The following is a 12,014-nucleotide window of genomic DNA, read 5'->3' as shown; positions in this document are numbered from 1 at the left end:
TCCAGACACCTTGTGTGAGTGTCTCTCTAAGGCAGGCCAGAGTCTAAATGAACTCCCTGTAGAGTTGCCAGAAGGAGAGTTCAGCTCACCAAGGCCAGGTGATCTTACCTGCTGACAGATGATAGCTGCATTGTTCTCTCTGACTCCTCTGTTTGAAAAGTCCTCTGGATTCAATCGCAAAAGCCCCCACTGCTTTGATACAGTTGCTTGGATACCAAGTCCACCTGGACTAGCATATGGTCACAGCATGCTGCTCTTCATGTGAGACAACTGCTCAGCCAAAGCAGCCTTTTCCTCCATCTATTGCTCTCTCCCTCTACTTTGTGTCTCTCTACCTTTCTATTCATATCTCACCTTCTCCTGCCCCACTGAAAATATATTTCTAGTCATATAATGGTATGAATAACTTATAATAAAGAGGTAAACTTGTATATCATCAACAGAGCTGTAAATAAAGGAAAGCAATGTCACAGCTTGGAGTTGATAAAAAAAAAACTCTTTCAAAGTCTTAATTCAGTCACTGATGGGTATGGTCTGTGTTTCTCCAGCTCTAAGCAATTCTGTAGGTGATTTTAAAATATACATGAGCTGGTCTCGCCCTTCTGCAAAACACTGCCTGTGAAAGTTACAGTGACAGGCAGAAAAGAAGTCGTACAGAGTAATTATATCGAAGATGATGGATGGGTCAAATCCAGTGACTGACAGGATGCATGTGGACTAAAGCCACATTGCTCTGCCCCTTGGAGACCAGCTCAAAGTTATACATAACTAGACAACTGAGATGAAAATGATCGGATGTTCCACAGGCTGTCAGAGATGACATTGAGCAGACAAAGACCACGGGGGGCTCCAGAGGGAGTTTCATTGTAGAACAATAAGCATCTATTCACAGAAAAATGCATATCAATTCCTATAACTGACTCACTGAGGAAGATAACAGCTTGTGTATGCCTACTGAAAAGTCTTTATATAATTCAGTGTCTTGACAAGATACCTATTGTATAATAAGGAATGTCTGCTCTTAGTAGCTAATTGTAAGGTCAACAATACTTAGCGCAACACCACAGTGTGTTATGTCAGCTTATGTATGAAATGTGCTATATAAATATGCCAATAAGAGAAACTAATTACAGGCTCTTTTTACAGGCAATATTAACAGTTAAAGAAGTACTTTTTAAAACAAAAGGTGCATCTAGATACCACAGAAAGTTTTATCTAAACTCATGTACTATTTAAAGGCTCTCCCCCTTATGTCTTTTTTCATTTTTTGGATTGACTCTCATTGAGTCTCATTTTCATTGTATTTTGCAAGAGTTCAAACACTTATGAGTAGATCTTCTGATCTTAATAGAACTGACAATATTAAATAGATATCTCAGTCAAGATGTATGAACATATCTACAACTGTGGCACAGTATGAAGCTACTTCTATGTATTATTTGATAACAAAGGAAACTGTTCAAAATTGTATTTATTTATGATGAAAGCACAGAAGTCATTACACTGAATTTTACTTTGCATTTGAACTTGCCATTTGTAAGATTTTTACACCTGAACCCACACGGACCTACCTCAGCAATTGCTTAAACAATGGTTGTTGCAGGAAGTGATGAGAGATGAGGTCAGAGATCAGCAGCACATATGGTGAACTTAATAGATGACTCAGGTGTAAGACAACAGATGCAATCACCTGCAGGTGCAACACATTCACCTTTGTTAGGCTGGTTCTGTCACATGTGCACTCAGGCATTTAAAGAAAAAAAAATAAGAGTTTAGATTTATCACAGTGTATTAATACTACTATATGAATACATATTAAAATGTGTTTAGTTTCTTACTGGTTCAGCTTGAATGCATGTATAGCAAATAACATTAGAATCTTTTTGATACCTTTGTGATTTAAAAAGATTTATGTAAAAATCTTTTTGAACAATTTCTTCTTTTTTCTTTTCATGTTTTGAAAAGATGTGGTCTACAGATTGAAATTCAATCCAATTCAATTCCTAGCACGACCATACCTTTACTTTTTATTTGTTGTTTCTTCAAACCTCAGTATTTGTCTTTATGTGTTTGCAGCTCATGAAGCATATGAATAAAGCATGACTTGGGTGCATTTTTTTAGCTGAATGGACATCAAATCTGGTCTCTGCTCAGCTTGAATAATGTAGACAGGTCCTATCAAAGAGGTCACTTGATATTATCATTCATTTTGAGCTTTAATGTGTTTCCTCCAAACAGGTGGTATCCATAGCAAGTATTGTAAAGTCAGCAGGCTTCTGGAGAAGCAAACAGGGTGAAATGTGAATAAAGAAACAGATACTCAGCATTCCCCAAAAGGCACTGAGACCACAAAAAATTATTAAAAGCAGAGTTTTCTTTGATTTAGTCAGAGTTATTGATAATAATGCCTGCTGATGGCGTCCTTAATCAAAACATTTACACATAGATCATTTATTCATCCTTACTTACTTCAGCTTATGGGTTTTGTATTTGCTATGTCATGTTCATGAACCTCTGCTGTTGATGCCAACAACTTTGCTTTCTTTTTTACTAAATTAAACAATCATCTATAAAATCAGATTGGCTCATATTAGTTGATTAGACAAGTAAGAGCAATAAGGAGGTGAGATAAACAACAGATACTAACTGGAAACAGCCAAGGGAGATCTTCCTGTGTCAACACTAATTAATTCAGCTGAACACTCAACTTATTTGTCTCACTGAGAACATCGCTGTTGACAGCTCACATGTCACTTGCAATTTGCTTCACATCCAGCCACAGATGATATGTCATGATATTGGCACATACTTGGGATGGTGTACTGAGGCAGGCAGTCGTTAAATGGTGATTTCTGGTCTTATGGAAATGCCCCCCACCCCCAATCTTACCAGCTGTTCGTTGGTAAGAGGAGACCCTCAACATCTTTACCAGCAGGTGTTTGACAGGTAATTTGCTGCTAATTTATTTGCTGCATTATATCATGTGGCAGTTGCGGTCAAGCTCAGATCTTTGGTCATAGTTCAATCCGGACATCCTGTAAAAATGTCACTGAAGCAGATTAGTTTGACGATCTCCTCTGAGACCGACAGGATACCTGGAGGGAAATCAGAGAGGAGTGTTGGAGAGAAGTGGATGTAGTCGGTGAGAGAAAGAGGGGTGATAAAAGTGAAGAGTTGGCCCATGGGTGAATTCATGCCAGCCCGAGGCTTCCAGACAAAGCATCAAAGCTTTGTGGAAATGTATAAAATAAAATCCATATGTTGCAGGATCTGGCTTGGAGTGGACTTACACGTTTAAGAGTAAACAAATAAAGCCCCTCTTTATAGTTGGCATGAAAAAAATCTTTAAAAATAAAGGGTTTTTTGCATGAAACAAGTGAGAAAACAGGCCAGACAAGTACAAGATTAGTTCTTTAGTGTTAACCTGTGTCTAATAATGAGAACTGATGCTACACTAATTCAAAGTTTGAGTCTTTATCATTGTCTTACTCTAATTTACACTCCAAAACAGAGTTTTAATCATATTCTATTCTTTCATTTTTGTTTTTCACCAAAAACTAATAGAGCTCTTCAGTATTAACCCATATCAGGTAATTGAAAAGGATGCTATTGCCCTTGCTCAATATCAAAGGCTGGATCTTGAGGGGAAGTTTGCTTCTTCAGCCATTTAACAGTCTATTGATCTTTTTTTTTTCTCCCCCTTTTTGACTAATGCTGATTGATCCTACCTCTCTCCACATTCTCTCACTGCTCAGAAGGCTGGAGTCTTGTCAGTTGTCTGTTTTCCCTCCACTGGGTTGTCCTGTGAGCTTTTAACCAACCTCAGTCCCCAGCATTATCTTTGCCTCTCCCCTTCAATATTCATTTGATCCTTTCACACTCCATAATGCCAGACAGGAGTGCCCAACTGCATGATGGCCAATACAGTGACTGTCTCAGCTAATTACCGTTCAATAAAAGTTCTCTTCGAGCACGGAGAGCAGTAAATTTGTTAAATAAGAAGTGTAATCTGGAGATTGTGCATCTGCATAGACTGAATTTGTTAAGTTAGTACAGGGTCAGAGCAAGTGGAACTTAGGCCACACTGGTCTGGTGAGATTTTTAATTTACACCTCACTTCTAAACTAAAGGCAAATGCTATAACTTTTATGCTGGAAAGTAGTTGTTGTGAAATTATATGGGCACATGAATGCTACTGTTTTGAAAGGAGAGAAGCACTAGCATGTAAGGGGAAATGAAGCTATTTTACAACAATGAGCTGGCTCTAGCAAGGTAAACATTCAGCTTGGGGATGGAACGAGGCAAGCTGCAGAGGAGGAGCCAGCAGATGAGTCTTCAGGTGAGTGGTGGAGTTAAAGTTTAAAGATTGCCTGAAACCCACAGTGGGTTTGTAGCAATTTTCCAAGTGGTCTTCAAATGATAATCCTCCTGTGAAGCTGGTAGTGGTCCAGTGACTAAAGGCAGGTTAGTGACTCAAAATTGGCTGAAGACACATGTACTTTTCTCTAAAGCACAGAAATTCTGGGTGCTAGGTCCTGTGCTAAAGCTGCACAAGTAAAAGCACAGGAGCAAGCCTTGAGTACCAGGGCAATTGAGGCCCAGATCTACCACACCAAGCAGGATCCCAGATGCAGGCTGTGCAAACAGACTCCTGAAACAATTCAGCACCTCACAGCCGGGTGCAAGATACTGGCAGGCAAAGAACAAATGGAACGCCATAACCAAGTAGCCAGTATAGTACACAGAAACATCTTTGCAAAATATGGACTGGAGACTCCTAGGACACAATGGGAAACAACTCCCAAGGTCGTAGAGCATCAGAGGGCTAAGACTCTCTGGGACTTCTAAAAAATGGCCAACTTTCTGTTTGATTTAGGCTGAAGGTCCAAGGGACTTTTTATAGGTCTTCACATGTTCAGTGACTGGCGGATTTTTCCCATTTAGGTAAATGTAGAGGACGGGTAAATTCATTCATGGTTTACTTTAACTGAAAAATAAAACTACTACAAGTACTTGGTAACGGGATTGAAGTAAGTCACATGCAACAGTTGGCACAAAATAAGAAGTTCCTACGAATCTATCCTGCTGATTTAATTTTTTACTACACAACCAATGTCCTCAAAAAGTGGTCACAGAGCCAGAACCTCTTAATTCACAGCACACACAGCTGGCTCCTGCAGAATGGGACTTCTTTATATACACCTGAAATGGGGTATGTACCTTAACCCCTGTTGAAAATCCATTTAAAAATGTTTTGAAATATTTGTTAATCACAGCTGTTAATATTACAACACAATTATTTTTATTTAGTATGTGATTGGTCAGTCACGATGACATGTAAAAAGTAAAAAGGAAAGAAGAAAGAGGAGACATATACAACAGACAGAAAGCAACAACCCTTCATCAAACAGAATACCAGACAACCAACTGCCACACCTGTACAGAAACACACCAGATAATTTCTTACAGCTTTTACAGGTAAACTGAGCTGACAGTCATCAGGAGTTCCTAAAAAAGTAACCAAGACAATAACAACAACAAAAACAAAAACAAACACGTATCACAACAACAACCAAACTACCAGAAACACACAAAGAAACCCTAATCGAAAGTATTTCTTAATGTATAAACAGACTGGACAACTCAGTGAGTGTGATTGTGCAAATGCAACCATGCCTCTACGGAGGCTAGAGGCAGACCCCACCATGAAGACAACCCAGGACCGACCCAGAAGGCAGCAGATGACTGCCCCAGCCAGAGATCCCTGCAGTCACAGGGCATAGCCCCTGGCAGGCCAAGATCGTAGCCGCTGACCCCGCCAGGCACCGGCCATCCGCATCAGACCGCAGGGCCCATGGCCCCAAGAGCCCAGAAGCCCCTCCCCCTTCAAAGGCAGAGGGCCCTCACCACACCCAGGAGGACCAGGCACCCCCAAACGACCACCCCGCATGGGTCAATGTTTTAGGGGCCCTTTTGCACAACACAGTAAAACCAGAAATGTATTTGAACAATCCACCCTTTCATCCCCACAAAACCAAGGATTAGTCTCCATGAAACTGATCATGTCTCAAACCAGGTAACAAGGTGGTTCTCTTTCATAGCATTTGTTTTGTGTCCCACTATGGGGAGCGCCTCCTGCGTGACCTCGTCAGAAGCTCAAATGTCATAACGCCAGCCCCGAGTGGCTGGCACTGGTGAAGTACATCTATGTCTGGAGAAGCTCCAAGCCCCTATATATAGGGCTGACATAGCGTCAGTCGTCATTCAAAAACCTCTTCTCATTTCTCACAGAAGTGAGTGGCCACATACATAGACGACTGGCTGGTAGCAGCTCCCACCTGTCAGGAGGTGGCCCAACATACAGATGTTCTGGTACGCCAGAGGCCAAGTTTCCTGACTCAGGGGGTTGCGCTGGGAACTGTGTCCTCCAGGAAAGTGGTTTTGACAAATACCTCTTTAGCAGGCTGGGGGGCCACTCACGAGGGGAGAACAGTGAATGGGAGATGGGACCCTCACATGAGTTCCACCCACATCAATTGCCTGGAGCTGCTGGCGGTGCATCTGGCTCTAAAACATTTTCTCCCCTGGCTGAGAGGCTATCACGTTTTGGTGAGGACAGACAACTCCACAGTAGTGACCTACATCAACAGACAGGGGGGACTAAGGTCACCTCGGTTGCACACACTGGCACACAGACTGATAATATGGAGCAGTGTGCATCTGCTCTCCCAAAAAGCAACTCACATACCTGGGGTACTGAATTACGGTGCGGATCTGCTGTCCAGGCAGGACCCTCTGTATGCAGACTGGAAGCTGCACCCCAAGGTAGTGAAGGAGATTTGGTTAAGGGTCGGTCAGGCAACTGTGGATCTATTTGTGTCAGTAGAGAACGCCCAGTGTCCCCTGTTCTTCTCCCTGCACGATCAGAGAGCCCCACTGGGGGTGGATGCACTGGCTCACGAATGGCTGAAGACCCTCCTCTATGCTTTCCCCCCGGTGGCCCTCATTCTCCCGACCTTGATCAGGGTGAGGGAGAGGGGCCTGTTCATGATCCTGATAGCCCCGCGGTGGCCAGGGAAGCATTGGCAAGCGGAGATCACCCAGCTCCTGTCCCAGCCAGCATGGCAGTTATCTCTGCGCAGAGATCTGCTGTCCCAAACACAAGGGGAAATTTTTCACCCATATCCAGAGAGGCTAGCGCTATGGGCATGGCCCGTAAGTGGTTCAACCTGAATACATCGGGGCTGCCCCTTTCTGTCATTGACACTATTCGGTGTGCTAGGGCATCTTCAACTAGGACATTGTATCATCACAAATGGGCTGTGTTTGAAAACTGGTGCACAGAAGTTCAGGCTGTGCCTTTTCAGTGCTCAGTGTAAGGGATTCTTTCATTTCTTCAGGACCTCATTGACAAAGGCAAAGCCTTCTCAACCATCAACGTGTATTTGGCTGCAATTTCGGCCTGTCATGTTGGCTTTAAAGAAAAAACTGTTGGCCAGTATCTTCTGGCATGCTGTTTTCTGAAGGGCGTGTGCCGCAAACTGCCCGCGTCTAGGCCACTGGCCCCGTCGTGGGACCTTCCCGCTGTTCTGAATGCTCTAACCAGTTCTCCTTTTGAACCGTTAGAACAGATGGAAATGAAACTGTTGTCTTCAAAGACAGCCTTACTGCTTGCTTTAGCTTCAGCTAAGCGTGTTGGTAAGATACATGCACTGTCTGTAAATTCAGCGTGCATCTGGTTTTCTCTGGATAATACTAAGGTTAGCTTGCAGCCTAATCCAGCCTTCATCCCTAAGGTTACAGACTCATGCCTGCTTATAGAGCTAGCAGCCTTCTGTCCCCTGCCTTTTGCCTCCGAAGAGCAGCTTTTACATTCTTTGTGCCCTGTCCGGGCACTTAGGATTTATTTGGACAGAACCAAGCATTTTAGGAAAAGTGACCAGCTGTTTGTGTCCTGGGCCAAACCATATGTTAGGAAACCTGTGTCTAAGCAGTGCCTTTTCCACTGGATAGTGGGGGCCATTGCCCTGGCATACATCAGCAAGGGTCTACAGCCACCTGGAGGGCTCCGTGCACACTCTACAAGGCAACCTCTTGGGCCTTGTTTAAGGGAGTTTCAATCCAAGAGGTGTGCAGCGGCATGTTGGGTTTCCCCACATACATTCGCTAGGTTTTATAAGTTGGATGTCATAGCTCCAACCCTGGCACATTCGGTCCTGGGATTGGGCTCTCAGGCTGTGGGCCCAGTCTGAAGTTCCAAAAAAAGAAAAAAAACAGTTTTCTTCTTTACAGGCATGTCTGGCAATGGGGGAGTAAGTATTTCTCCCCATAGTGAGACACGAAACGAATGCTATGAAAGAGAACTTTAGGTTACTGTCGTAACCCCGGTTCTCTGAGTAGCATGAGTGAGTGTCTTACCAGATCACCCTCCTTGCAGTAGAAGTGAGGAAGAGGTGAGCTTGTTTTGAATGACAACTGACGCTATGTCAGCCCAATATATAGGGGCTTGGAGCCTCTCCAGACATAGACGTATGTCACCAGTGGCAGCCACTCAGGGCTGGCGTAATGTCATTTGAGCTTCTGACGAGGTCACGCAGGAGGCGTTCCCCATAGTGAGACACTCACTCATGCTACTCAGAGAACCGGGGTTACGACAGTAACCTAAAGTTAGGTTTAAAACTTTTACCGTCTGTGGTCCTGTGAGGACAGCATAACCGCACAACTGGACAATATGACGTCAATTTGATGAACACACGCCAAACATAACAACAATAATGGCATTGGTGACCAGCTTTGATGTGGTGCTGCATTAGACAGTCTTGGCTTGTGTACAGCTTTTGCACCAAAATGCATTGCTTTTACAATACAGTATTGCATTACTGTACCATCAACAGTGGGAGCAAGCAGATATATCATTATCTGCGCACGTGCGACATCTTGTTCTAGCTTTAGAATATTACTCTTAAATCACCATAGCATTTTCCAGGATTGTTATCAAGAGCTGAAAAACAGTGAAGTGTAAACGATCCAATCATACCTTGTGGTGCTCTAAATAAATAGCTGTGTTGTTTTTTTATATTTAAAGGCCTAAAATATTGACCATAATGAACCAATAATTGCCTCCCATTACCAAAGCAAGCTAGATTGGCCATTTTACTGTCTCTGATAGTGACTAAATCCAGATGGCTCCTCTCCCCTCTCATCATTCTTGATCCTATACCTGTGACTTCTTCCATCTCTCACACTAGGTGAATGGTCTGTTGACAAAAAATTAATAAATAATTAAATAAATGCATTTATCTTATATCCATGTGAACACACATATATGTGACTGATGACATTTTCATTTATTTTCTGTTCACTAAAATTCAGCATAATTAGTGTTATTCTGCCTCAGAAACATTCAGTTGAAACAAATTTTTATGTTGATCAGATCCTCATAAAAGATCTGATAGAAAAGAGTAAAGAGGTAAAAGGTGATCATGTATTTAATTATAGAGAATGTAATTACTGACAGAATCTTTTTAAATGATAACTTGACCTGATCCTGGGAAAATGCTGCCAGAATCCTTCTTTTCTCAGCAGCCTCCGTTCAGATGATTGAAAAATGAGGACTGCAAAAAGCAGACATTACTCAGCTACTCCAGAAACTATTTGTCCAACCATTCATCAGTTCACATTATTAGAATACAGACAGAAATATAATTCTGCTGACTTTTTTGTGGTAAAAATATTATTGTAATGCTTGTGGGTAAAAAAAAAAAACTATTATAATCGTTACAATAACTTTAAAATATTTTAAGATTGATGTCAGGACTTAGTTTTAGACAACAGAAAAATACTTTTTACATTACATTACATGTGTAAACCACTAATATTTGGTGTTAGAAACTCTCTAGAGGTAATATCTTGTCATTGTGTTAAAAAGAAAAACATTCCAGTAGTTAAAAAACATGGTTGTGATGCTGCTGGTCTCTTTTTCCCATCCTCTCCAACCCAACCGGTTGAGGAAGATGGCCGACCTCCCTGAGCCAGGTTTTGCTGAAGGTTGATCCTTCCTGTTAAAAGGGAGTTTTTTCCCTTTCCACTTTCCCCCACTGTCACATGTATGCACAAGTGGGGATGAATCACAGTAAAGATTTGCAGCAATCTGTTGGTTTTCCTTTAATAGGCTATTATTAATTATGAATTGGCTAGTATCCACACAGACTGGATGACAGTGAACTGGCTCGAACTGATTGTATGTAAAGTGCCCTGAACTTTATATATATAGAACTTTACAGTTAAATGTAATACTATATGATCTCAGGTACAGGTACTTCGTCAACATACCCTGGAAATGCATTGGATGTGTGGTTTCTAAGGTGCCTCTGGGTCACACCATCATCTGCAGTGATGAATTTGGAGCAGAGGACACCCAAATCCAGAAGACAACAGGTTTGTTCATTCCACACAGGCATCTTATGTTATGATAGTAGGATGCATCTGCAAAAGAAGTCAACACATCACTTACTAATGAACATGGGTTTAGGTTACAAACTGACAGTCCGAATATTCATACTGATCTGCAGGGCAAATGTAGGAGGAGGAACTACAGCTCTTCTCTGCATCCATGTGTTTTTTTATGTGCTGTCACCCAGAGCTGCATGTTATTTCTCTGAATAGAAGGATCAAGTTAACAGAAGTGACCGTAAAGAGATGTTTTACACAACAATCCACCAAAAAGGCAGATTAAATTGTTATAAATCTTTCCAAAATTTTAATTAAAAGCACATCTTCTTTAGCTCAGCTTATGTCATTCTTGTCTTTCCTGTATACAGAATACAGAAGCACATCTTAGAGAAAATACCACTTGGTAAATAAAGGATTATTTAAATACTTTCTCCCATCGTTCTTTCTCTTCGTTAATCTAACTTCACCTTTTATTTGTGATTGTTTACAATGTTTACGTTCAAAACTGTAGCAATTCGAAGTAGTAGGCAGTAGTTGGTAAGCCTTTCATACATGTGAATGGATAGTCATAAAGTGCTGTATGCACATGCCCATCCATGTGCAAACACTCACATTCAAAGCTGGGAAGGAAATAACCATCTGGCTTCTGTTTCGCTGTGCTGTGTGATTTAAACTCTGATGCAGAGGGCTGAAACCTAAGCTTGACATTACGCAGTGTGCCGCCCCATTCAGGACCTCCATCTCGTGTTTATGGATCACAGCTACCAGCTGTTCAGCACTTTCACTTCAACTGAAATCTTTTCCTGGCAAAGATGACGGAGACCCACTAGTCAATGGTTTACGCTGACCCAAGAGGAAGACAGCACACGTTTTTAAGCTGTAGTATTGTAATCAAAGTCTTAAGATACTTAGAGAGTCAGGGGATATGGTGAGGCAATATACTTCCTTCTACGCAGAAATGTTCAGATCTTTTATGAAAACATACTGGATTTATGTGAAGCTTGATTGGCATTGTATTTAATTCTACCATTGATACAAACCATTTGGGACAGAGAATTTAGGCTAGAAAAACATTGCTGTGCACTGTTAAATACTTGTCTTCTGTCTTTAAAATGTTTGTTCTATTACCAGAAATCTGCCATATAAAAATATTTTAAATCCACCCCATTGCCACTTCACAGATCTCCTGAATGACTGCATTACAGCGACTGCATGTTGATAGTCATGATACTAATCATACTTGAAATAGAATCACAATGGGAATTGTTGGACACTTCTCAATGCTTGTTCAGGTTCAGTTCCAAAGTTTTAGAAACAAGAGATGCATTTTTGATACTTCGCTTCAATGAACAACAAACATTCTTTTCAGTGAAAACCCCATTTTTTCCAACAACTAGATTTAGGAACAAAAAGAACCAGGGGTCTTGAATTTTAAATTTAGTTTAAACACAAGCTGCTGTACAATACGTTTGCCCAAAGTTACATTCAACTTGTGATTCAAGTAAATCTGATAAAAGACTGAGATAACCAAATTGCAAATCTGATCAAGCATGAAGTTCATG

General features: G+C 41.5%; 1 pseudogene; it reads left to right on the top strand.

The window, feature by feature from the left end:
• The first annotated feature begins 6,962 nt into the window (after positions 1-6,962).
• On the top strand, positions 6,963-8,252 carry LOC121648571 (annotated as a pseudogene).
• The last annotated feature ends 3,762 nt before the right edge of the window (positions 8,253-12,014 follow it).

Source organism: Melanotaenia boesemani, chromosome 11 (genome assembly GCF_017639745.1).
Source record: "Melanotaenia boesemani isolate fMelBoe1 chromosome 11, fMelBoe1.pri, whole genome shotgun sequence".
In the NCBI taxonomy this organism is placed as follows: Eukaryota; Metazoa; Chordata; class Actinopteri; order Atheriniformes; family Melanotaeniidae; genus Melanotaenia; species Melanotaenia boesemani.
The sequence above is the reverse complement of the archived record's forward strand: the minus strand, read 5'-3'. Positions and strand labels throughout refer to the sequence as shown.